The following is a 27,977-nucleotide window of genomic DNA, read 5'->3' on the forward strand; positions in this document are numbered from 1 at the left end:
AATCAACATGGCCATTTAGAATTTATTTTGCATATTACAATGAGTGTTGGTCGACTGTCCTGTTCCTGGTGACAAGTAGCTGGAAGACTTCTCTTTATATCCATGCTTGAATAACTTTTAACTCTAGGAGCATCAAAGCCAAGCCAAATCCTGCCTTTACTTACTCTTAAGGTTTGCACAGATTCTAAATGGTCTTTGTGGAAAGTGACCAAAGAAACGTATTCTAACTTTCTCTTCCATCTCAGTCCAAGCCTCTATTGCCCTCATGGTCAGACTGTAAATTGAACCTCTCGTGTCTTTTGGTTTAATAATGTATGACATAATGGATTGCATTTGCTTACTGAGGTTTGAGAGGAGTTCATTGACCATACTTGATTCTAATTTGAGCCACAGTTGGGTGCATTAAGTGTTTCTAGCATGCTCTCATTCTCATATCAGAGAGGTTTTAGTGTGTATTTATCCCATTTGATACTTCCAGTCTGTGTGCAGTGAATTGATGTGATTATTTAACTGATAATATGAATGGCTTTATAGTGTGAATTATTGACTTTAAAACTGTTGCTTCAACATGGGACTGCAGGTATTTTCCATATTTGATTTTGTGTTGGTGGTTAAAGTTGTGATGGCAGAGTTTTGATATGTGCCTGTGGTTTTTAACTAAATAAGGAAGAATGGGTTATGGAGATGTTTTCTTTATACCCTAGTTTAAAAAAACCCATAAATGTTTTTATTTACGTATGTAACAGAGAAGATCTAATTATACAACAAGAGTTGTTCAGCAGAATTTCTATCTGAACCCCTCCTGTCGATTCCCAGTACATATATTGTTCAGGCATTTCAAATGTCATCTTCCCCTAGTAAAGTGATTGCTTACATGTCTACTGTATTCTGCAATGGATTCTTTTGTCTTTATTTTCAAGCCAAGGTATGCAGCATTCAAAAGGAGTTTAGACACTTTTCAGTGCTACTCTCAATTAACATGAAGCAAATGGAGATGGAGCCATTTATTTGCTGCATTTCTGATTATTATTCTTTGGCCCTTGTAAGGTCATGAAGAATCTAAGATGCCATCTTATCTGCAGACATTCTGAGCTTTATGTAGAGTGAGCAGGCAGTCACTTCCTCTCCAAATTCTGCAATAATATCTGTTCCCCTGATAGCAGGTGTTGAGAGGACAGAATTCCCCTTATCTGTAATCATACCTCTGTCTGTTTGCACCTATTATATAAGTTGTGACAAATTATATAGCTGGATTTAGGTGGGAAGCTTGATAGATATATTAGGTGGAAAGGAAAAGAAGGATGTGCTGTCAATGTGAGATGAGGTAAAGTGGGAGAAAACTTGAAGCATATACAGTGGCATGCAAAAGTTTGGGCACCCCTGGTCAAAATTTCTGTTACTGTGAATAGCTAAGTGAATAAAAGATGATCTGATTTCCAAAAGGTATAAAGTTAAAGATGACACATTTCTTTAATATTTTAAGCAAGATGACTTTTTTTTGTTTGCATCTTTTACAGTTTCAAAATAACAAAAAAGGAAAAGAGCCCGAAGCAAAAGTTTGGGCACCCTGCATGATCAGTACTTAGTAACACCCCCTTTGGCAAGTATCACAGCTCGTAAACGCTTTTTTGCTTCTTGTTTGGGGGATTTTCACCCATTCTTCCTTGCAAAAGGCTTCTAGTTCTGTGAGATTCTTGGGCCGTCTTGCATGCACTGCTCTTTTGAGGTCTATCCACAGATTTTCGATGATGTTTAGGTCAGGGGACTGTGAGGGCCATGGCAAAACCTTCAGCTTGTGCCTCTTGAGGTAGTCCATTGTGGATTTTGAGGTGTGTTTAGGATCATTATCTTGTTGTAGAAGCCATCCTCTTCATCTTCAGCTTTTTTTTCACAGATGGTGTGATATTTGCTTTCAGAATTTGCTGGTATTTAATTGAATTCATTCTTCCCTCTACCAGTGAAATGTTCCCCGTGCCACTGGCTGCAAGACAAGCCCAAAGCATGATCGATCCACCCCTATGCTTAACAGTTGGAGAGGTGTTCTTTTCAAGAAATTCTGCACCCTTTTTTCTCCAAACTTTCCTGCGTCCTCACCACAAAATTCAGCATCAGAAGTTTGCAAAGGAACATCTAAACAAGCCTGATGCATTTTGGAAACAATTTTGGAAACAAGTCCTGTGGACTGATGAAGTTAAAATAGAACTTCTTGGCCGCAATGAGCAAAGGTATGTTTGGTAGCTCAAGTAGAGCTGCTGCCTCACAGTGCCAGAGATCTGGGTTCAATCCTGACCTCGCATCTCTGGTGCTATTGTGGGCATGGTGGCATAACTGGTTGAGCTGCTGCCCCACAGTTCCAGAGGCCCAGGTTCAATTAGATTAAAAGATGTTGTGGTAGATAACCAGTGGCAAAAACATTTCGTAATTTTTAGAGAATATAAATTCCATCGAAAAATAAGGACTCCACATGAAAATAGTCCATTCGTAACTAAATGCAGTCAAGGTTAGTGTGAGATTGATAGAAAAGGTATTAATAGGCCTGAGAATTGGGAGAATTTTTGAAAGCAAAGAATAACAAAACATCGATAGAGGGAGAAGATGGAAAGAACATAAACCAGCAAGGAAAATATAAACACATCGTTGGAGTTCTACAATTATGCAAAAAGTTAATGCTGGTCCCTTAAGAGCTAGGGCAGGAAATTAATAATGATAATAAGAAAATCAAACTGACAAATCTGGTATCTTTTGAGAATATAAACTGGCAGGATGGATAATGGGGAATCGGTAGATGAGGTGTATTTAGAATAAAAACAGAAAATGTTGGCAGTACTCAGCAGGTCAGGCTGTATCTGTGGGAAAGAAATAATTAACATTTCAGGTCCAAGACACCTTCATCAGGACCGGGAAGGAGACAAAAGAAGCTTGGTAAGATGCAGGGAAGGTGGGGGAGGGAATGTTGAGATCGGGTAAAACTGGGGTGACCATGAGGATAAGCTGTAAATGGGGTTATCTGGTCAGTGAGTGAATAAGAGCAGTTAGAGAGTGAGAACAGAGCTAAAAGACTGAGTGAGCAGAAAGATATGTCCAGCAGGTCAGGTTAGCCGTGTCTTCCACTCCCAGAGGTGAAAAAAGGAAAAAACAATGTAGTGGAGATGGGGAAAGCAAGCTGAGCCAATGTCACAGATGGATGACTGATACAGACAGAGAAATCAAGTTATCTGAAATCAAGCCTATCTAGACAGTGTAAATGGGTGATTGATGGTTGCACAGACTCAGTGGGCCAATGGGCCTGTTTCAGTGCAGTACCTATGACTAATATTGAGTCCAGAATAGGGTTGAGTTTAGATTTGTGAAAGGCATTTGATAAGGTCTGTGTAAAAGGTTACTGCCCAAGCTCAGGGTTGATAGGATTAAGGATAATATATCAGCATTTCTAGCAGAATGGTTTGGTGGCAGGAATCATATAGTAGATAAATGGGTCATTTTCGAGTTAGCACGTTGTAATTTCAGGGATCAGTGCTGATCCCTCAGCTGTTTATAATGTGTATTCATGGCAGATAAGGGGCCAAGTGTAACATATTCAAACCCATTGACAATTTAATGCAAAGCCGGGCAGGAAAGTAAGCTGTGAGGACATGAAATGTTTGCAGAGGGAAATAGGTTAAGTCGGTAGGCAAAAATGTGGCAAATTCAATATACTGAGAGGAATTGTGAAGTTATTTACTTATGTGGAAATAAAAGAAAAGCAGCTTAATTAGACTGTATGTGTGTTGAACGATGGTGTGCAGAGAGGTTTGAGTGTTCTTCTGTAAAAGTTACCGTGTATGTAAGCAAGCAATTAAGAAGCTAAATAGAATGTTGGCTTTTTTTCACCACAAAAATAACGAAGTTTTGCTTCAGCTGGGCATCGGTGAGGCCAAGCCTGGAGTAAAATGTATAATTTTGATTATCTCATTTAAGGAAGGATGTATGTGCCTTGAAGGAAATGGAGCAAAAGATTGATTTCAGGGGTGGGGTGGGGTGGGGGTGGGGGGAGGAGATTGTCCAATGAGGTAAGATTCAACTTGGCCCCAAGCTCTCTGGGTATTAGTAGAAAGACAGATTATCTCTTTGAAGCATTCCAGGTTCTGAAAGGGTTTGACAGGATGGATTTTGTGAAACCATTTCACTTGATGGGAGAGTCCTGAATGAAGGAGTTTAGTCTCAAAAGAAGCTGTTAGATGAGGAGGAATTCCTCCTTTGAGGGGAATGTGAATAGTCAGAATTTACCATCTAAGAGATTCATTAATTAGTCATTCTTCCAGACTGATAGATTTTTGGACTATAGGCGAATCAAAGATTGTTGGAATCGGGCAAGAAAATGGATTGAAGCCAAATATCAGATTAGCCATGATCCTATTGATTAGGAGAGGAGGTTTAAAGAGCCTTATGGCCTACTCCTATGTATGTTCTTATTGCTAGTTGATGCTTTTCAGAAAATTCAGATGTAATTTTGTAAATCAAACTTTAACTAGTCAATGAGTTTTCTTCCCCACAATTTTTAAATTTACTTTTCTACCTTTCTAAAATCACCATACGTGGTGATGAGACTTTGTTTCTCTAATGCAAAATTTTGACCAATGATTCCACCTCCATGCTCCTATTTAGTTTTACTGGCTAACCACTTCCAAAGACTGCAGCTGGCATGAGCTTGTGTTTACTTGCCATGCTGAAGCATTGAAGCTGATATCACTGTTAGACAGAACCTTATTTAAGACGAGTGCTTATTGGGCTTTTCCCATCTAACACTAGACATACATTCTACTGCATAGAGCTGATTACCAGGTAACCTTTTATTATCATGCTATCTAAGCACATAATGGCTTTATTCTCATTTGCTAATCTCGTGTTTTATTGTACATTAAGGTTTTATTAACGTCTTATACCACTTGGAAAATGATGAGGAAACGTATCCACAGAAATGTGTCTCTTGCATTGTTGCAGTTTTGAAATATTTGCTTCCCCTTCCTCCTACCTCTCTACTGTTATCAAGCTCGAGACCTAGTATCTTATGTGAATTAAAAAAAACTAATTTTTTTTTCTCTTGGCCGTCTCCTTCACTATTCATCAGTGGTACAGTGGATAAGAGTCTTACCTCTGAGTTAGAGGGTTATGGATTTGAGGTGGTGATTTCAATGTTTATGAAAAAGTACATGATTTGGTCTTTATCGCAGATCAAGTTGTTTGTGGACTTGCTCTGCACTAATCGTTGCCGCATTTCTTACACCAAGTAGATTACATTGGCTGGAAATGGTTTGGGATGCTCTTAAAAGGATGTGAAAGGCATGATATGAGAATTCATTTTTTTTTATCTGCATCCCTTTTATTGTTTTTGTTCCTTCTCCATGTGCCAACATCTACCAGCAATTTATCAGAGATCACCAAAGTTTCTTGAAGTTAAATATTCTGAAATGCAGCTGCAAGTACAAGCAGCTGTTATAGTCGAGGTGTGTGGGCTGAGGATGGGGCAGGTTTGGGGTTGCATAGCATTTTATAACTTTGGTCTTTTTCCACAATCCAGTCAAAACTTGCAAATCTGCAAAATTCAACAGAAAAATTGGTATTCAATAAAGCTTTGTGTCAATAGGCAGATCTGTGCAAGCACACTGAGAGTGCGAAGATCTTGAATTTGTTTGGTTCTTTTTGTGTGGTTAGGCGTCCCAAAGTTTGTTACAGGAGTTTTACAATTCTTTGAACAGGTGACCAAGCACTTGGTCAAAAATTTAGGTTTTAATGAAGCTTTTAGAAAAGAGAATGATAGTGAGAAATAGAAATTTAGGGAGCTAATTATGGAGAGCACATGTAATGGATGAGAACGGGAGAAATATAGGCCTTCTGTAAGTGATGGTTTCAGATAAAGTATGTGAGAGAACAGAATGGCACAGATTCTGGAATGTGAAGAACTGACCAGGAAATATGTTGGAATATATTGGAAAGGTGGTGGTCGGTGGTTTGCCAGCAAGCCTGATTTGAAGTTAAGATAATTTATGGAAAAAGAACAATAATGAGAAGATGATAGAGAATGTTTGTATTGAGGAAATATAGATGATGTGGCTGATTCCATTTTATAATCTATTGCGTTTACTCATGGACAACTTTATAGTCAGTTACACCATGTGTTTTACTTCACATTTCTCTCTTTGTAAATTGGCCCTGTACAGGTCACAGTCTTTTAAATGAAACAAATGGTAAATGAAACAGCAGCTCAAATATATATATATATATATTTAAATATATAAATGATTTGGACAAAAATGTAGGTAGGCTGATTAGTGATAAAAATTGGTGTTATGGATAGTGAGGAAGGTTGTCAAAGTATTCACCGGGATATAGACCAGTTGGAAATATGGGCATAAAAATGGCAGGTGGAGTTTAGTCCAGAAAGGGTGAGGTGTTGCACTTTAGGAGGTCAAATGCAAGAGGAAAGTATGCAGTAAATTGCAGGGTCATTAGGGGCATTGGTGTACAGAGGGATATTGGGGTGGAAGTCGACAGTTCCCTGGAAGTGGCAACACAAGTAGAAAGGATGGTAAAGAAGGTGCGTGGCATACTACCGCCACAGCAGGTCTACAGCAGACACAATCTGGCTGGCTGTCCACTCTGATGTGGAGCACCTAGACAACAGCATAACATACATCAGGCTGAGTTTATTGACTACAACTCAGCGTTCAACACCATCATCCCCTCAGTACTAATCACCAAGCTTCAAAGCCTGGGCCTCTGCAACTGTGGACGAGGAGGCGTACAGAAGCGAGATTGGCTGGTTGAGTGGTGTCACAATAACAGCCTCGCACTCAACGTCAGCAAGACCAAGGAATTGAATGTGGACTTCAGGAAGGGGAAGTCGGGAGAACACACACCAGTCCTCATTGAGGGGTCAGCGATGGAAAGGGTGAGCAGCATCAAGTTCCTGGGCTTCTTTATCTCAGAGGATCTATCCTGGGCCCAACACATTGATGCAAACAGGAAGAAGGCACATTAGTGGCTCTACTTCGTTAAGAGTTTGAGGAGATTTGGTATGTCACCAAAGACCCAGAAATTTCTATAGATATACGGTGGAAAGCTTTCTGACTAGCTGCATCACAGCCTGCTATGGAGACTCCAATGCACAGGATTACAAGAGGCTGCAGAGGATTGTAGACTCAGCTAGCTCCATCACGGGCACAACCCTCCCCACCATTGAGGATATCTTCAAGAGGCAGTGGCTCAAGAAGGTGGCATCCATCATTAAGGATCCTCACCATATGGGATATGCCCTCTTCTCGTTACTGCCATCAGGGAGGAGGTACAGGAGCCTGAAGACCCACATTCAACGATTCAGAAACAGCTTCTTCCCCTCCACCATCAGATTTTTGAACGGTCCATGAAGCCATGAATACTACCTGGTTATTCCTCTTTTGCACTATTTAATTTTGTAATTTACAGTAATTTTATGTCTTTGCACCGTACTGCTGCCGCAAAACAAATTTCTCATCATATGTCAGTGATAGTAAATCTTATTCTGATACTTGTCTTTTTCGCTCAGGATGTTGAGGATAAAAGTTGGGAGGTCATGCTGCAGCTGTATAAAGTTTGGTTAGGTCTCATTTGGAATATTGTGTGCAGTTCTTGTCATCAATATTACAGGAAAGATGTGAAGGCTTTGGAGAGGGTACAGAAGAGGTTCATCAGGATGTTGCCTGGCTTGGAGGGTATCAGCTGTAAGGAGAGGATGGACAAACTTGGACTATTTTCTCTCGAGCATTGGAGGTTGGTGGGGAGGGGCGGCGCGATCTGATACAAGTATATAAAATTATGAGAGGCATAGATAGGGTAGATGGTCAGAGTCTTTTATCCAAGGTGGAAATGTCAAATAATAGAGGGCCTAACTTTAAGGTGGAAGGGGGAAAGTTTAAAGGAGGTGTTTTTTTCACACGGACTGCTAGGTGCCTGGAGCAGGCTGCAAAGGGTAGTGGTGGAAGCAGATATGATAGCAAAGTTTAAGAGGCATTCAAACAGACACATGAAGAGGCAGGAAGAGGAGGGATGTAGACCATGTGCAGGCAGATGGGATTCATTTAAATCGGCAGAGACGTTATGGGCCAAAGGTCCTGTTCCTGTGTTGTACTGTTCTATGTTCACACCATAACACAGTGTTTCTGTACTATTTCTTAGTTTCATGCAATCATTAGTTGCTGTCGTTTGCAGCTCAGTATCACCAGTTTATTGCCAAGTAAAGAAATTTCTCAAAGACAGTACAAGAAATAATTCTGTAGGCTTTTCATATATTTGAGCTTTAGTGCTGGAATACAAAGGCGTGGAAGATATGTTAAAGTTAGATAAGGTTCTGGTTGCCTCCTATGAGAGAACTACCTTCTGATCTCAGGATGGATTATTGGACATGAATAGGACACAAGGCAGATTTGCCATACTCTTGAACCAAAAAGGAAAGAATTATGAAGACAATTACATAGACAAGGCTTACATTCATCTGTGGAGATGTACGCTTAGGTGGATCAAGGGCATGGATAGGGAGATCGAGAGAGATTATTTCTTCTGGTGGTAGAAGTGCAGAACAAAGGGCAGGATCACATAACATAGAGTAAGATTTTAGACAACACTTCTTCACACTCTTGGTTGTGGAAATCTGGTGTTCTTCTCTTAAAGCAGTGGTGAGACTGGAGGTCAGTAGAAATCTTCAAAATCATGAATAGTAGATTTTTTAAGATTAATGTTAAGGAGCCAAGGCAGGGGTTAAAATACTGATCGCAAGAGTTGAATGGCCTACTCCTGTTCTTGTGTTCCTATTGGCACTTGTAATTAAAAAAAATATCATCCAAAGTTCAGTCATCACTTCTGGTCTGTTATTTTTTTTCTTAAAGATGTATAGATACAATTTCATGACAGAAACCATGAATAAAGCAGTGAAAATGTGTCTTCAGGACCCAACATTTTATTTCGGATAATGTGCAAGTGGAATCCACCTTATCTAACTTCAGTTAATTTCTGGAAGTATTACTATTCAACAACAGAAGGAGGTTGTCATGTACCATATCTTAATGCATTATTCATTTATGAGAACTTCTTTGTCTTTTGACCTTTGTCTTCAGTGCTGTAGAACAGGTTCTGCATCAAATTTAATTTTAGTCCATTTTTTGCTGTACATTTTGCAAGCAGTTAGAGTATTGGAATCCGGAATGCCACTTAAGAAAATACCTTGCATGCTTGTAGAGTTTCCGACTTTAGGGTGTGGGTATTGGTGTTTGCTGTTTCCTAATGTCATACATGGAATATAAAGTTAATTAATGATCTCCTGTGTCCATTTAAAACACTTGAGTAAAGGTAAGTATTTAGGCCAGGTGTTGTAAACCTTTTGGATAGAATAAAAGCTTTTTTTAAATTATGCAGACTATAAATATGATGATACTTATTTTCCAGTGTGTGTGTAAACAAAAAGTCTGCTACTGGTGGCATGAAGGCAAAATTTCAGATTTTTATCAGAAAGATCATTTCTATTTCAAATATACGGCAGGGCAGGTTTCATTCAGTGTCTGCTTAAAAATCTTAGTAATTGTCATGTTTATTCTAATTGCTTTGTGGAGGAGAGGTAGTTCAGTGCATTAGAGATGTGACCACAGTGAGAGTTAGTTGAGACAGCAATGACCCAGAACTTAAGGGATGTCAGCTGTGAAGGTGGAAGAATTTTAAGAAATAGGAAAATCCTTTTGTGCAGCAAGTGTTGTTTACTGATTGATACCAACTACAAGTTTATTTACTCTAACACTCAATCCCTTTTATTAGTATTGGTATTGGTTTATTATTGTCATTTGTACCGAGGTACAGTGAAAAACTTGTCGTGCATACCGATTGTACAGGTCAATTCATTACACAGTGCAGTTACATTGGGTTAGTACAGAGTACAGATAAAAACAATAACAGTACAGAGTAAAGTGTCACATCTACAGAGAAAGTGCAGTGCAATAAGGTGCAAGGTCACAACAAGGTAGATTGTGAGCTCATAGTCCATCTCATTGTATAAGGGAACCATTCAATAGTCTTATCACAGTGGGACAGAGGTGGTATATAAGACGTGATCAAAAAGATAGGAAGCATCTTAAACCTTGGCAGTTTAGCCATGGTGGAGAGATTAAATTCGGGAATGATCAAATGGTCAGAATTATAGAAGTGCAGATATCTCAGAGGGTTATTGGACTGGAACGGATTATCAAGATAGAGAAGGGTGAGACATCAATAAAATAATGAAAATTTTAAAATCTTAACATTGCTTAACTGAATGCCAGTGTAGAAGTCAGCAGGAAAAGTTGTGTGGTGGCTGCACTGGGCAAGATGGAAGTTAGAACACAGGCAACTGAGTTTTGTGATGTCTTTGAGATTATAGGACATAGATTGTGAAATATGGAATCATTATCTTAATGTTACAAAGATATTGATATGGGTTACAACAGCAGAAACCTGTGGCAGAGGTAGAATCAGGTGATATAACAAAGGTGGAAATACCTGGTCCTAGCATGGATATGTGGTTGGAAGCTTATCTCAAGGTTAAGAATGAGACCAAGATCAAGAGTCTTGTGAGTTTTGAACAGCTGCCTTTGGGAGGTATGGAGCTTGTGGCCAGTGAATGGAGTTTATGGTTATGGCCAAAGCAATGGTTTTGGCATTCCAATATTCGGTTGTAGTAAATTGTTATTCATCCAGTATGGAATGGCAAGCAAACAGTTGGACAAGAGATCAAGAGAGCTGTGTGTCATTGACATAAGTGGAAAACTGAATAATTTTCCATCTGGAAATAGGCTGGTTGCTAATTTCTCTTCATTATGTCCCAGGTAACTTTTATCTGCAGCTCTATTCTTTTGTAAAAAGTGTCATAGTGTTAATTTCCTTGCAAACTCTAACATTTAATGTGCTCCCTGGATTTTGAACTTAATGGCATTGTAAATGTCACAGCCATTATCTGAATATTCTTTGCCTTTCTCCTTTGTAAAACCTTAATTTGGGTCACTAAGGTCATTTTTCTCTTCATCCTTAATTTTTTCTCATAGTAAGTTTCTACTGTATAGACAGGATTAAGCATTTTTTTTGTCGATAGGAATTCAATATTCGGCCTATAGTTTAATAAGAAAAGATGCAGACTAAACAAAAAAGATAGAGATGAAGGCTGTCAAATGCATTCTGAAATTTAATGTATCAAGTCCACTTGCCGTGATGTAGAATAGTGATTCCCAACCTGGGGTACACAATCTCGTCAATGGTGATGAGCTAAGGTTGCAGAGTCCTGAGGCTTTTGTAGTATTGAGATAATTTAGTTAAAACATTCATTAAAAAATTAACAAAGATTCTGTTCTGTACACTACTACAAATGCTGTTTGCCCACTCCCTGGATCAGCCCTAATTCCTCAAGAGAAGTGGCCCATGACATCAGGGGCATTTATGGGGTTGGGGCCCTGTGCTTATTTTATTGACTGTGAATAAATGAGGCTTCCTTTCAAAAGGTTGAAGAACCACAGGCCAAGAATGTAAAGCAGATTTCCATTTTAACTAAATAAGAATATTTAAACTTGTTTAAATTTATGTTGCCATGTTCAAACCAGTGGCAAGTTCCATTCATCCATCTGCTCTGTACTTGCTGACGTACTTGCTCATGTACTTGCGCCTGGCTTGGCATAGCCTCTTTGTAAAATACTTATTCTTGTTTACAAATTCATGGTTTTGTACAATAAATGGTTCTATATCATTCTCCAGTTTTGCAACTTCTCGATATCCCTGCAGTACAGGGTTCTTTGGAATCTATTATTTCTATGACTTTCATCATTGCCTGCCTTCAGCTCTCCAGGTCCTGAACTCACTCTACCTTTCCTTTCCTCTGTATGACGCTTGTAAAACCAATTCCTTCATCTGTCCTACCACATTCTAATATGGCTTGGTTTCTGATTGTATTCCTGTGAATTGTCATGGAACAGTTTGGTGTATTAAAGATCCTATATAATTATGTTTCTGTTGGCTTTTGTTGGTTTTATGAGATTTGAGGAGTCAGTTGTTCATTTTAGTAATTTGTCGGCATGGACGAGTTGGGGAGAAGGGCCTGTGAGTCTGAGAGTGATTTTTTTTTTCTTGCCTGTATGTTTTGCCTGAGCCTGCTCCCCTGTGGTTTATTTTAAGGAATCCAGATCATTTGGGTATTGCAGTAGTAAAACTTAAAGCCACTGTAAAGTGTACTGTTCCTTTCTGCTTCTATTATGCATCCAACCAATCAGAGGTGATCTTTTTCAAAGTGGTTGTGGTTTTAATGTAGCAGTGACTAATGTGTAAAGAATGGAGGGCCAGATCCAGATTCAGATCAGTTTATTGTCAGATACACCAGGATGCGGAGCAGGCTCGATGGGCCGAATGGCCGACTTCTGCTCCTTTGTCTTATGGTCTTATGGATACAATGAAATTCCTTGCTCATGTGAAGCTCACAGAGTAAACAGTATATGTGGTAACAATATAGTGACGAGCAGAAAACAACAGAACTGTAAAGATTGTGGTGAAATCTGAAGTTGTGCAAATAGAAATGCTGAAATGACAGTAACCAAGAGAAGTAGAATTAAGAGTCTGAGGATGTAGCACCACTACCGGGAAGGGGATATGAAAGAGATGATTGGTTCAGAAGTCTGATAGCAATGGGGAAGAAGCCATTCTTAAGAGTGGTCATCCAGGCTTTCGAGCTCCTGTACCTTCTCTCAGAAGGTAGAAGAGAGAAAACAGTATGGCCAGGGTGGCAGGCATCCTTGATGATGCTATTTGCCTTCCTGAAGCAATGCACCATGAAGATGGACTGGATGAAAGGAAATGATGAGAATGTGATGGACTGAAATCTCTTCTGTTTTATTATAAAGTCACCTTGATCAAATGAATCCTATTAACAAACCAGACTTAATGGGGTTTATAGTTTAACTTGGACCAACACAGAACATTACACAGAACATTTTACAGAACATAACACGAATTGTGATGGTGGTTGAAGGACTCCACTTAATCGGTCATTCCTCTGAGAATTTAGGCTTGAGCATACTGTAAGTTTTACTTGGTAAGATTAAAATCTGTTTTCTTTCAACAATGTGGAGATTTGCTTTTGTATAAGTTCAGAAACAAAGCCATTTTTTACTAAACAGGTCTGAAAAGGATCTGCCTGTCACTGGTCTGAATCTCCATTCCTTAGTGGGATAGGGAAGGCTGGAATGACAACATTATTCTTTGCAGCTAAATATAATTTTGTTTCTCTTGACATAAAACATAGAACATACAACAGTACAGCACAGGAACAGGCCCTTCAGCCCCCCCCCCCCCCCCCCCCCCCCAATGTATGTGCTGAGCATGATGCCAAATTAAACTAATCCCTTCTGCCTGCACATGATCCATATCCCTCTATTCCCTACATGTTCATGTGCCTATATAAAAGCTACTATTGTAATCTGCTTCAACTATCACCCCTGGCAGCGCATTCCAGGCACCTACCACTCTTTGTGTTTTAAAAAAAAAGACTTGCCTTGCGCATCTCCTTTAAACTTTCCCCCTCTCACCTTAAAGTTATGCCCTCTGGTACTCAGCGTTTTTACCCTGGGGAAAACGATTCTGGCTGTCTACCATTTAGAAACATAGAAAACCCGCAGCACAATTCAGTCCCTTCAGCCCACAAAGCTGTGCCGAACATGTCCCTACCCTGGAAATTACTAGGCTTACCCATAGCCCTCTATTTTTCTCAGCTCCATGTACCTATCCAAAAGTCTCTTAAAAGACCCTACCGTATCCGCCTCCACCACCATTGCCGGCAGCCCATTCCATGCACTCACCACTCTCTGAGTAAAAAACTTACCCCTGACATCTCCTCTATACCTACTCCCCAGCACCTTAAACCTGTGCCCTCTTGTGGCCACCATTTCAGCCCTGGGGAAAAGCCTCTGACTATCTACCCGATCAGTGCCTCTCATCATCTTATATACCTCTATCAGGTCCCCCCTCATCCTCCGTTGCTCCAAGGAGAAAAGGCTGAGTTCCCTCAATCTGCTTTCATAAGGCATGCTCCGCATTCCAGGCAGCATCCTTGTAAATCTCCTCTGCACCCTTTCTATGGCTTCCACATCCTTCCTGTAGTGAGGTGACCAGAACTGAGCACAGTACTCCAAGTGGGGGTCTGACCAGGGTCCTATATAGCTGCAACAATACCTCTTGGCTCCTAAATTCAATTCCACGTTTGATGAAGGACAATACTCCATATGCCTTCTTAACCACAGAGTCAACCTGTGCAGCTGCTTTGAGCATCCTATGGACTTGGACCCCAAGATCCCTCTGATCCTCCACACTGCCAAGAGTCCTACCATTAATACTATATTCTGCCATCATATTTGACCTACCAAAATGAACCACTTCACACTTATCTGGGTTGAACTCCATCTGCCACTTCTCAGCCCAACTTTGCATCCTATCTATGTCCCGCTGTAACCTCTGACAGCCCTCTGTACTATCCACAACACCTCCAACCTTTGTGTCATCTGCAAACTTACTTAACCCATCCCTCCACTTCCTCATCCAGGTCATTTACAAAAATCACAAAGAGTAAGTGTTCAAGAACAGGTCCCTGAGGTACACCACTGGTCACTGACCTTCATGCAGGATACGACCCTTCAACAACCACTCTTTGCCTCCTGTGGGCCAGCCAGTTCTGGATCCACATTGCAATGTCCCCTTGGATCCCATGCCTCCTTACTTTCTCAATAAGCCTTGCAATGGGGTACCTTATCAAATGCCTTGCTGAAATCCATATACACTACATCTACTTGCTCTCCCTTCACCAATGTGTTTAGTCACATCCTCAAAAAATTCAATCAGGCTCATAAGGCAGGACCTGCCCTTGACAAAGCCATGCTGACTATTCCTAATCATATTATACCTCTTCAAATGTTCATAAATCCTGCCTCTCAGGATCTTCTCCATCAGCTTACCAACCACTGAAGTAAGACTCACTGGTCTATAATTTCCTGGGCTATCTCTACTCCCTTTCTTGAATAAGGGAACAACATCCGCAACCCTCCAATCTTCTGGAACCTCTCCCGTCCCCATTGATGATGCAAAGGTCATTGTCAGAGGCTCCGCAATCTCCTCCCTCGCTTCCCACAGCAGCCTGGGGTACATCTCATCTGGTCCCTGTGACTTGTCCAACTTGATGCTGTCCAAAAGTTTCAGCACCTCCTCTTTCCTAATATCTACATGCTCAAGCTTTTCAGCCTGCTGCAAGTCCTCACTACAATCACCCAGATCTTTTTCCGTAGTGAATACTGATGTAATGTATTCATTAAGTACCTCTGCTATTTCTTCTGGATCCATATACACTTTTCCACTGCTGCACTTGATAGGCCCTATTCTTTCGCATCTTATCCTCTTGCTCTTCACATACTTGTAGAATGCCTTGGGGTATTCCTTAATCCTGCTCGCCAAGGCCTTCTTATGTCCCCTTCTGGCTCTCCTAATTTCCTTAAGCTCCTTCTTGTTAGCCTTATACTCTTCTAGATCTCTAACATTACCTAGCTCTCTGTACCTTTTGTAAGCTTTTCTTTTCCTTTTGACTAGATTTATTATAGCCTTTGTGCATCACGGTTCCTGTATCCTCTCGTGACTCCCCTGTCTCATTGGAACATGCCTATGCAGAACTCCACACAAATATCCCCTCTATATATCTATGCCTCTCATAATTTTATAAACTTCTGTCAGGTCTCCCCTCAGCCTCTGACACTCCAGAGAAAACAATCCAAATTTGTCCAACCTTTATTTATAGCTAATACCCTCTAATCCAGGCACCATCCTGGTAAACCTCTTCTGAACCCTCTCCAAAGCCTCCAAATCCTCCCTATAACGGGGCAACCAGAACTGTACTCAGTACTCCAAGTGCGGCCTAACCAAAGTTTTAAACAACTACAACATGATTTCCTTAATCTTGTACCTTGTGCCCCTAGCGATGAAGGCAAGCATGCCATACACTTTCTTCACCACCCTATCTACTTGCGTTACCACTTTCAGGGAGATATGGACTTGGAACGCAAGATCTCTCTGTACCTCAATGCTGTTAATGGTCCTGCCATTAACTGTATATTTTCCCATTACATTTGAACTCCCAAAGTGCAACACCTCACACTTGTCCAAATTAAACTCCATATGTCACTTCTTTGCCCATAACTGTAACTGATCGATATCCTGCTGTATCTTTTGACCTTTTCACTGACCACAACTCCACCAATTTTTGTGTCATCTGCAACTTACTAACTGAGGCATCTACATTTTCATCCAAGTCATTTATATATATATCACAAACATCACTGGTCACAGACCTCCAGCCAGAATAACCCTTCCACTACTACCCTCTGTCTTCTATGGGCAAGCCAAATCAGAATCCAAACTACCAGTTCACTGTGGATCCCATGCATCTTAATTTTCCTGATCAACCTACCATGAGGGACCTTGTCAAACGTCTTACTGAAGTCCATGTAGACGACACTGCCCTACCCTCGTTGGTCACCCTCCTCAAAAAACTCAATCGTTCATAAGACGTGACCTGCCTCACACAAAGCAACGCTGACTGTCCCTAATTAACACATATTCTTCCAAATGTAAATCCTATCCCTAAGAATCCTCTCCAATTTCTTTCCTCCCATTGATGTGAGGCTTACCGACCTATAATTTCCTGGATAAACCCAAAAGAACAACATTGGCTGCTCTCCAGTCCTCCAGGACCTTGCCTTTGGCTAGCAAGGATACAAAGATCTTCGCCAAAGCCCAGCAGTCTCCTCTCTCGATAACCTGGGTTAGATCCCATTTAGCCCTGGGGATTTATCCACCTCAATGCTCTTCAAGAGACCCAGCATTACCACCTTCTTGATCTCAAAATGGCCTAGCATATTAGAATATCCTGCACTGATCTCACTATCCTCCATGTCCTTCTCCTTGGTAAATACCAATCCAGAGTACTCGTTTAGTACTTCGCCCACATTCTCTAACTCCAAGCTTAAATTCCCTCCTTTATCCCTGAGCAGTCCTACCCTCTCCCCAGTCACCCTCTTGTTTTTAATGTACGTAAAAAATGCTTTGGGATTCTCTTTAATCCTACTTGCTAAGGATATTTCATGTCCCCTTTTGGCCCTGTTAATTCCTTGCTTGAGTTCTTTCTGGCTTTCTATATATTCCTCAAAGACCCCGTCCAATTTCAGCTTCGTAAACCTTACATATGCTTCCTTTTTCTTTTTGATTAAATTAACAAACTCTCTCGTCATCCAAGGTTCCCTTACCTTTACCATCTTTGTCTTTCCTCCTGACTGGAGCATGCCTATACTGAACTTGTGACAGCTGGTCTTTAAATGACTTCCACATGTCAGATGTGGACTTGCCTCATAACAGTTGATCCCAATTTACTTTCCCAGGCTCCTGCCTAAGAATGCTGTAATTTGCCCTGCCCCAATTTAGTACTTTACCCCAGTTCCTGACTTATCCATTATCCTTATTTTAAGGAATTGTGATCACTGTTTCCAACATGCTCTCACACTGAAATGTCAGTCACCTGGCCAGCTTGTTTCTCAATACAAGGTCCAGCACAGCCCCTCTTCTAGTTGGACTATCCACATAATGTTTTAAGAAACCATCTTGAATGCACCTAACAAGTCCTGCTCCGTCTAAGCCTCTTGGGCTTAGACGTAAAGTCACTATTGGGTAAGTTAAAATCACTTACTACAACAACCCTGTTGCTTTTAGATCTTTCCATAATCTGCCTAGATATCTGTTGCTCTATCTCCTGTTGGCTATTGGGAGGCCTATAGTATAATCCCATCAGAATGATTGCACCTTTCCTGCTTTTGAGCTCTACCCATATTGCCTCAGTGGATGAACCCCCCCAGTATGACCCTCTCTGAGTGCAGCTGTGACATTCTCCCTGATTAGTAAATCATCTCCTCCACCTCTTTTCCATCCCTCTCTATCACGTCTGAAATTACGAAATTCTGGAACGTTGAGCTGCCAGTCCTGTCCTTCTTGCAACCATGCTTCTGTAATGGCAGATGGCTACAACATCATAGTCCATGTAGTGATCTGGGCTCTAAGTTCATCTGCCTTACCTCTAATACTCCTTGCACTGAAACAAACACAAAATGAAAGTACAAAGTGAATTTACAGAAAACTCTGCTTTAAGTGTGGAATGGGTCAGGAGGATGTTCCTTAACCTGTCCCTGCCTGTCCTTCTTAGAGTCATACAGCAGGGAAACAGGCCCTTTGGCCCAACTCACCCATGCCAACCAAGATGCTCATCTAAGCTAGTCCCTTTTGCCCGCATTTAACCCATATTCCTCTCAACCTTTCCTATCCATGTACCTGACTTACTTGACGTGTACCACAGCCTTACAATTAGCAACACATTACACAGACAGAGAAGTTTAATCTGATTTTAACTGCCCATTATTTGTCACATCAGGTCATCTGGGCTGCCCTCAGAACACTCTACGCAAAAAAGATGCATTTCACTGTGTGTTTTGATGTACATGTGACTAATAAAGATATCTTAATCTCACCCTGTCAGAGAAATCCCTCCCCCACTTTCTCTGCTACCTAAAATTACCTTGTTTCTCTTTTTCCCAGGTCTGACAAAGGGTCCTGGACCTGAAATCTCAGCTGTTTCTTTGTCCACAGATGCTGCCTGATCTACTAAGCACTTCCAACATTTTTGTTTTATTTCACCCTTCATTGCCCTGTGACACTTTGTGAATGGAAAACAAGCAATCTTTATTCCCCTCCAATCACCAATTATTTTCATCAAAAGAAAATGAAAACTGGGCACTTTTTTTTGCATTTCCCTTTCATAATCATCCCTGGGAACTTTCTCTGTTTGTTTTGGAATCCCCATTTGCTAATAAAAATTGCATCTTTACAGGTGACAAGGCCACCGATGTTGGAGCTGCACGTGCACCTTAACTTGAGCCTGCGCAGCCTAACTTTGGCCGTTAGGCATACGTTGTATCTGGACCATGCATGGTCTATTTCAGGCCTTCACACTGTAACTTGGGCATGCTGAACCTGACCAGAACTCAGACTTGCTTGTCATAATGTCTACCTTCCCATTAATCCATCCACCTTCTGACCTGCTGCTCTGGTTCCCACCCTCCTTTCACTCCAGTTTAAACCCTCCTGAGTAGCATGAGCGAACCTCCCTGCAAGGATATTGATATCCCTCCAGATTAGGTCCAATCTATCCCTCCCGTGCAGATCCCTCCTGCCCTAAAAGAGAGCCCAATGATCCACATATCTGAAGCCCTCCCTCCTGCACCAGCTCTTTAGCCACGCATTGAACTATTTGATGAGGCGAGATGATGCTTTAGGGTTTCTTATTGTCTGTAATTGTGCATCATTTCATTCATAGTTTTGCATAAATCTGATGACTTCAAATGAAAAATTGAGGTAATAAGTACTCTGATCAGAATTCCACACATTTGTCAAAGGGATTTTGCTTTGTTAATAATAGTACCGAATTTGGTGACAGCAGTACTTCCTTCTGTATTTAGATTCAACCTATATTACTCAAACAACTCTATTGCTTCCTTGATGAGATCAAGGGAAATTTTACATATTTAAATATGGTGATCAAGCTGTGAGACATTGGTACTGATGAATTGAATGATTACTTCTTCCTGTAATGTTAACACCAGATGACTTTGGGTTATTTATAACATTGTGCCGCTTACCAATGCTATTCCAACAATAATTTCTAACCTCAGCTTGACACTTCAGTTCCTTATGGCATTGAGTGATTCTGTAAGTTTGTGCCAATTTATAAACATATTTTGAATTTGCATCTATAAGCAAGTGAGGTAATATCATTTGTATTGAATGTTTGTATTTAACCAGGAAGGGAGAACAGGTCAAGGCTCAGTTGATAGGACTTGCCACTATGTGTGAGTAGGCTCTGAGGTTAAGCTTATTTGAGCATGGAAATCTAAACTGACACTTCAGAGCAGTATTGAGGGACCCTTGTGCATTGTGTTACACAGCACGGAAACGGGTCCTTCGCCTATGCCAACCTGAACTATCCTGTTTGCCCGCATTTGGCCCAAATTCCTCTGAACCTTTTCTATCCATGAACCTGCCCAAATGTGTTTTAAAAGTTGCAGTTGTAACCCCCTCTACCACTTTCTTTGGCAGCTCATTCCACATGCCCACCACTCTCAGTGTGGAAAAACTCCTCTTGCTTTAAATCTTTGCCCTCTAGTTTTACGCTACCCTACCCTGGAAAAAAGACTGATTGTTCATTCTTCAACGTTATTGGAGTTGGTGTTTTCCAGGTGAGCAGAACATAAAATATAGAACCATGAATAGACCGCCTGGTTCCTCAGGTTTGCTCTGTCAGTCAAGTAGCAGATAGGAGCTCCTTCAGCGTAAGTGCACTTATTCCCCATAGCTCTGATTCCCTTAGTATCTAAAAGTGTACAGGTCTCAGGATTAAATGTACTTAGCAAGTGCACATTTACTAGCCTCTTGGGTGGTGAATTCCAAAGATTAAAATGATCTGAGTAAATAAGTTTCTCCTCATCTCAGTCTTCAATGAAATAAAACTTCAGTGCAACAGTCAGAAATCTTTAAATGGAGTACATGCTGCTTATGTTCCCACAAAGGAAACCAAAGCCAGAGCCCCCAGATGACAAAAATGGTGGATTGATGAAACAAATTAAAGATGTTCATGACATATGATGGGTGAATAATTCAAGAGAGAGCCAGGCTGACTGAATACAGCAAACTGAGAGGGAAAGTTAACAGGAAAATAAGAGAGAACATGAATAGAATTGCACATAACATAAAGGGAAACCCAGAATCTTTTATAGACATGCAAACAATATTGTAATGAGAGGATGGACCAATTAGGGACAAAAAAGGTGATTTGTGAATAGAAACAGAGAGTACTTAATGAACTCTTTGTATTAGTTATTACCTAAGAAAATAACGTTGCCAAAATCTCAGTAAAACTGGAGATGTTCAAAATTAGTGGGGTGAAAATTAATAATGGTTGGTTATACCTAAAAGTAAATAAGTCACCTCTTACAGATAGAATGAGCACTAGGTTGCCAATGGAAATGAGTTTGAAGTGCAGGAGAGCTTCCTGTAGCGGTTAGCGTGACGCTTTACAGTGCCAGTGACCCAGGTTCAATTCCAGCCGCTGTCTGTAAGGAGTTTGTGTGTTCTCCCCGTGCCTGCGTGGGTTTCCTCTGGGTGCTCCAGTTTCCTCCCACATTCCAAAGACATACGGGTTAGGAAGTTGTGGGCATGCTATGTTGGCGCCGGAAGCGTGGCGACACTAGTGGGCTGCCCCCAGAACACTCTACACAAAAGATGTATTTCACTGTGTGTTTCGATGTACATGTGACTAATAAAAATATCTTATCTTACAATCTACCAGCCCTCCCTGTATAAACAGGAAACACTAGAGGATTAGAAAATGGGACATGTGTGAAACCTGTGTTCAGAGAGGGATTTAAGGAGGCGTTGGGCATCTGCAGGCTGTTCAGTTTAATCTCAGTGGTGGGAAAGTACTTAGAAATGACCAGGAAAAAAATTAAGCAGCACAGGGAGATATTTGAGTTAAGAAGGGATTGCCAGCATGGATTTGTTAAAGACAACCCATGTTTAACTGAACCGATTGAAATTTTTGATAAGTTAACAGAGAAGATTTAATTTAGAGAAGATTTGGGAGGCATTTGGACAGACACATGAACAGACAGGAAATGGAGCGATATGGACCATGTGCAGGCATATGTGCAGTTTAAATTGACTTCTTGTTTGGCACAGACATTGTGGGCTGAAGGGCCTGTTCCTGTGGTGTACTGTTCTGTGTTCTATGTAAGATTGATCAAGGATAGCAGTTGATGTTGTCTATGTCAATTTTCAAATGCTTTTTGGCAAAATACCACATAAAAGATTGGTCAGTGAAACTGAGGTGTGTGGAATGAAAGGATCAGTAGCAGGATGGATTACAAAAAATCTGCTTATGGACAGAAAATGGAGGGTAGTGGTTAATGTTTTCTTGGAATGAAGCTGGTAGACAGTGGTGTTCCCCAGGGAGTTTATGCATGGATCTTGCAAATTCGTGACTTGGATATGAGTCTACAGAACAAAATTTCACAATTTGTGGATGATACCAAGCTCAGGGTTGCAGTAAACCCGGAGAGGGAGGGTAATAGATTGCAAGCAGAAAAGGAGACACAGGAGACTTCAGATGCTGGAATCTGCTGGAGGAATTCAGCAGGTCAAGTAGCATCAGTGGGAGGAAAGGAGACCCTGCATCAGGACAGGGGTTGGCAATCAGAATGGCTGAGACCAGTATTTCACACGATGTAAAGTGATAAATTTTGGCTGAAGGAATAACCGGAGACTAAATGGCCCAGCTCTAAAGGGGATGCAAGAGCAGAGGGATGTGGGTGTATGTGTGCACAAATCCTTGAAATTGGCAAGGATTTTGAGAGAGTGGTTAGTGAAACATGCAGAGACACAGAGTTGATGAATAAAGTCACAGAGTATAAAAGCAGGGAAGACAATTTTAACCTCAACTGAAGTAATTATATAGCACAGGAGCAAGCCCTTTGATGCACTTGAGTCTGCATCATCAAGCAAATGTTTACAAGAATCCCATTTTATTCTCCTTGCATTACTATCAACTCCTCCCAGATTCTAGCACTCACCTGCACACCAGGGGCAATTTATGTGAATAAGTCAACCTACCAAGCCACATGACTTTAGGATGTGGGAGGAAACTGGAGCACCCGGAGGAAACCCATGAAGTCACAGGGAGATCGTACAAGCTCCACGCAGACAGCCCCAGAGGTCAGGATCCAACTCTAGTTGCTGGGGCTGTGAAGCAGCAGCTCCACCAGCTGTCACTGCACCTGTAGGAATCGCATGAAGCCCCATATTTTATTCCTTGACTGGAATATAAATTGTCAGTGATAATTTTAATTGATAATTGAATGTGCATGGGAGCTTTGGGTATAATTTTTACCATCTCTTGGAGTGGCAGGGGAGTATTTGGTGTTTGCTATTAGTTTCTTGTAATTGCATTTTGACAATTATGCAAGTTTATCTTTGAATCTCAAAAAAAAAACCCTGTGTGGTGAACCTTACTGTAAAGTGGTAAGCTACTGATTTAAACCACAACTGTCCACGTTAAGGTGATGGATGTGGGTCAAGCTGTTGAAACAAATGAGTGGTAGGATTGTGCAAGAGGCAAAATCATACCGCCTAATAGCTGTAACAGAGCAGCATTTGGGAAGGCCAATAAACAACCTTTTCTGGAAATTGCTTGGCTCTGAGAAATCTGTCTTTGGATCAGTTGCTCTGGTCTTTTTTGCTCAATTCACGGGCATCTACTTGCTTGTTATATGTACTGTACTTCTCATGATAACAGCAATAAAGGTACTTATTTTGAGTGCAGATAAAATTGTACCTTTCATTCTGAAGTCTCTCAGTCTGGATGCTATTGCCTTTAATTAATTCTAAAGTTAGTATTGTTACACCATACTTTCCCCATTCTACCTCTATCACTATCCTTTTATATATTCTTCTCCATTACATCATCTTCTGAAAATTCTAAATGCATGCACAAATTATATCTCCTTGTCCACATCAGTGTCAAGGTTCTTGTATTTTACCTTTTACCTTCTCCGATCTGGATAATTTTAGTGGCATTTATTCCCCAGAGTCACCTGTTAGAGTCAGGACCAGCTATTTTCTTTTCATTTCCTTTCCCCACATGCAAGAGGAGAGGATCATAAATTACAACACTGTTAGGCTATAGGTCAGCCATTCTGATGACTGTATAACATTCCTTTGCATGCTTTGCACCATTGTGCTGAGATGGTAACTTCACTGGAAATAATGGACCAACCGATGACTTTACAGCAGTTGTTGGGGGAAAGGCATCACTGGTGCTGGCTTGAACTTTGCATGAAATGCCAGCAGTTCCACACGTAACTGTCAGTATTTCCCAGTGTCATTGCTGGGAAGTTTGGTATCCCCATACATGCGCAGGTGATACTTTTTATTGCTGACAGCTGCTTAACATTTTCCTAACTGCGTGAGGTTGCAGCAATTCCTTGGAACGTTACCCAGGGAATCTGGCATCGTTGGTGAGTCCAGTTATTCTTTCCAGCATTTTCGTGGACTGATCTTGCTATGGGAGGTTTGTAGAATGTGGTAAGCCTTCTGCGGGAGAGAGTCAAGACTAATCTCACTATTCCGATTACATGTAAGTAGATAACAAGGAAGCTAAAGGCAGCAGTGTAAAATGAAGAGAACAGTGGGAAGAAAGATAAGTGTGCAGTGACAAATTCTGGCCTGAAATGTCTTTGTTATACTGCACTATATTGATCCCCTGTGAGTAATCTGACCAGACTGTGCATCACCATCCCTCTCCCTGTGCACACAATCCCCAGATGCTGTTGGTTTATATTGCGCCCAACGTAAACTATAATGTTTGCTCATTGGTTTATATAGTGTCAATAAACTAGTTCAAGTGTTCCAAGGTGGGAGTACAGTTTGATAAAAATTGACACAGAGCCACAAAAGCACATATTAGGATAGTGACTATTGCTTGGTTGCTGTGTCCAGTGGTGGGGTGAAGGAAACCAGGGATAATCAAAGGTTGGAAATAAAGGATTGTAGAGTTATTGGAGGGGTGGGGGAAGGGGTGCTGGTAGATGCTTCAGGCGATTACAGAGATGGGAATGGTGTGGCTGTGAAAGGATTTAAAAACAACGAGAGTTTAAAGTCTTGGTGCACCAGGACAAATGTAAATCAGAGATAGGAGTTATGCATTGTAAAATTTTTTGTTGAATGAACTATAATAGGTTTGGTGTTTCCAACTTTTGTCCGTCCCCCTTTCCTGGAGGCAATGATTTTTTGGTGGAGGATGGTTTTCTGAGCATCGTTTATCCTTTGGTATGGTTGCAGAGTATTCGTTTGTCAATGACGATCAAAAAGAAACTGCTGATGCTAGAAATCTGAAACAAAAGAAAATGCCAGAAATACTAAACAGGTCAGGCAGTATTTGAAAGAGAAACAGAGTTGACATGTCAGTTTTATGATAAATCTGTCATGTGTTTTGCCCAGCTGTGTTTTTTAGTTGTGCATCTTTGCATAGCTCCTCATCTAATGTTTGTTCTTCTGACAGGGGTCATAATGCATTTACAGGAAGAATCTTGTCCTGATTTTCCCCTATCCAAATCCAGAGTCACTGAGGCACATTTGTCACTACCATCTGCGATCAAATAATTTGGCAGTGTCCACCACAGTGATCAAAGAGCTGTTTTAAACAAGAATATGTAACCTGACAAATAGTGCACTTAATATGAAGGCAGAACTTTGTCTGCTTGGTGATCACTCTAAGCCAGTGGTTTTCAATCTTTTTCATGCTGCGGCCCCCCAGAACATGTCCTTGTTAGATGGCGGACCCCCAAAGCGCACAAAATCAAACAATCGATAATTCATGCATACAACACTTAAATTACTGCACATAGGCTCTATTGAAATAGTGACTATTTCAATCACCGATAATTACCAGCGGTGTCTTTCAGTGTTCAGTTCGATGTGAAGGTTGTGCCTGTTTTGCATTGCAGAGTTTGTCCAAACGTGATGGTATGTGCGACAAACATACGCGTATGTCATCCTCAATATTCAGTCTTGATCTGTATTTGGTTTTCATGGCAGTGACTGCAGAAAATGCTATTTCGCACAAGTAAGTGGTTGCAAATGGTAACAGAACATTGACGACTTTGCCGGACAGCAGTGGATACTCCTGGGAGTGTGCTGTCCAGAATGACAACAGTGACATTTGGTTGAACTGCAAGCGCAAAGTCCTGTCAGATGACAGTTCAGCCAATTCTTCTTGTTCACGTCCAGTTAAATTAGTAAGCATGCATTCAAATGGATTTCGAATCCAATCAAACATGCTCGTGTCATCGTCGCCGAAATACTCATGGAAATAATGTGACAGCTGTTGAATATGGTTCAAAACGGTGCTCGCAATGGCCTCTGTTTTAGTCTCGTTCACTGTCAGAAAGTCAGCCAGCAACGGAAACATATCATAGATGCCTTGTTTGCATCTTCCCTTCCAGATACGGAGTTTTTTTCTGGAAGGCATTGATTTTGTCATGCGTTTTCAGAACATTTGAGCCAGGTCCTTGCAATGATAGATTTAAGCTGTTCAAAGTGTTGAAAATATCCACAAGATAAGCTAATCCAGCAACCCACGTCTCATCTGTCAAGAACTGTGCCAATGATCCCTTATGCTCATTTAGTAAAATGAGCAGTTCATCTCGCAATTCATATACACGCTGCACAACGCGGCCTCGTGACAGCCATCTGACTTCCATATGGAGCAACAAATGCTTATGCTCGGCTTCCATTTCACGGCATATGTTTTCAAACAAACGATGATTGAGTGGCCTGGCTTTGATAAAGTTAACGATTTTAATGCACGTGGAAAACACATCCACAATATTTTCATCCATATCCTTTGCAGACAAAGCCTCACGGTGAATCATGCAGTGGGTTGCCGCTACATGTGGAGCTACTTCTTTCACTCGTGCGACTAGACCCTACTTCCGTCCCGTCATTGCGGCAGCACCATCCGTGCATACTCCAATACACTGTGTTCACGCCAATGCCGATTGTACAAAAAAAGTGTCAAGCACACCGAAAAGTTCTTCACTGGTTGTACGCCCTGGGAGCGCCTTGCAAAATAAAAAGTCTTCCAAAGCCTCTCCTTCCCAGCAATATTGAACATAAACCAACAACTGCGCAGCACTGGCAACATCAGTACTTCCATCAAGCTGAATCGCAAATCTGACTTGCTGAAGACGTGCTATCAGCTGGCTCTGTATATCTTCCGCCATATCGCCAATTCTTCTGCTTACTGTGTTATCAGACAGTGGAATGGCTTTCAGTTTTTGACTGGATTTTTTTCCCAGTACAACTTCACACATATCTACTGCTGCAGGCAGTATAAGCTCTTCTCCAATTGTGGGAGGCTTTCTGGAACGTGCTATTCGTAATGCTACCAAATATGATGCGTGAAGAGCTTTCTCATTTACAGTGGCGCAGGCTGTCATTTTGCCTTTCTGCTTGAGGTACAGCTCCTTTTGCCGCTCAAAATATTCCTTCGGCTTACTGGCAATATCTGGATGCACTGTTGTTAAAATGGCGCTTCAATTTCACTGGTTTCATTGCATCGTTGGACAGTGTTTGCAAACACACAACACAGTGAGGTTGGTCTGCATTTGTCCCCACTGCGATGAAGCCATATGAAATGTATTCTGGATGGTACTTGTGTGGTTTTCTCTTTCGGTCACCCTTATCCCCTTCGTCATCAGAATCTTCCGGTTTCTGGTCAGCTTTTCTCTTCAGAAATTTCTCCATACTCAGCGATACATGCTGGACAGTTTAATTACTATTACTGATAAACAAAATTATCGAAACTAATCTAAAATTTACACGCTTGCGCACTTTTCATTTAACAGTGACGTCACTGTGGCGTAAATGCACGGTAAGTAAGCAATATTATTAAGGCACACCAACAACGTCACTCAGTCTCGCTAACACTACAGTGCACAACAGAACAGTAGTGAGTAGTGAACACTACCGACTACTCTGACTACACAAATCGAATATTAAGCAGCAGCTTACCAGAAGGGAACACCGTCTAAGTCTCTAAGATTGTAGCCTATAACAGATAGAATAGATATGGCCAATTTTCTGAATAGTGGAAAACTGGAGCAAGCAAGTAAGCTATGTCTTTGTAACAGGTCGCTTTTCCATTTTTTTCTTGGCTTGCTCGCGGACCCCCTGGCAACCCGCCCCCGCGGACCACAGGTTGAAAACCTCTGCTCTAAGCA

At 41.1% G+C, this 27,977-nt stretch overlaps 1 protein-coding gene across 1 annotated transcript in view; it reads left to right on the top strand.

Annotated features, from left to right (window-relative positions):
* The window catches only part of LOC127568304 (arf-GAP with GTPase, ANK repeat and PH domain-containing protein 1-like), a 540,943-nt gene that overhangs the window by 218,446 nt on the left and 294,520 nt on the right, over positions 1 to 27,977 (top strand).

Source organism: Pristis pectinata, chromosome 1, assembly GCF_009764475.1.
Source record: "Pristis pectinata isolate sPriPec2 chromosome 1, sPriPec2.1.pri, whole genome shotgun sequence".
Taxonomy (NCBI): Eukaryota; Metazoa; Chordata; class Chondrichthyes; order Rhinopristiformes; family Pristidae; genus Pristis; species Pristis pectinata.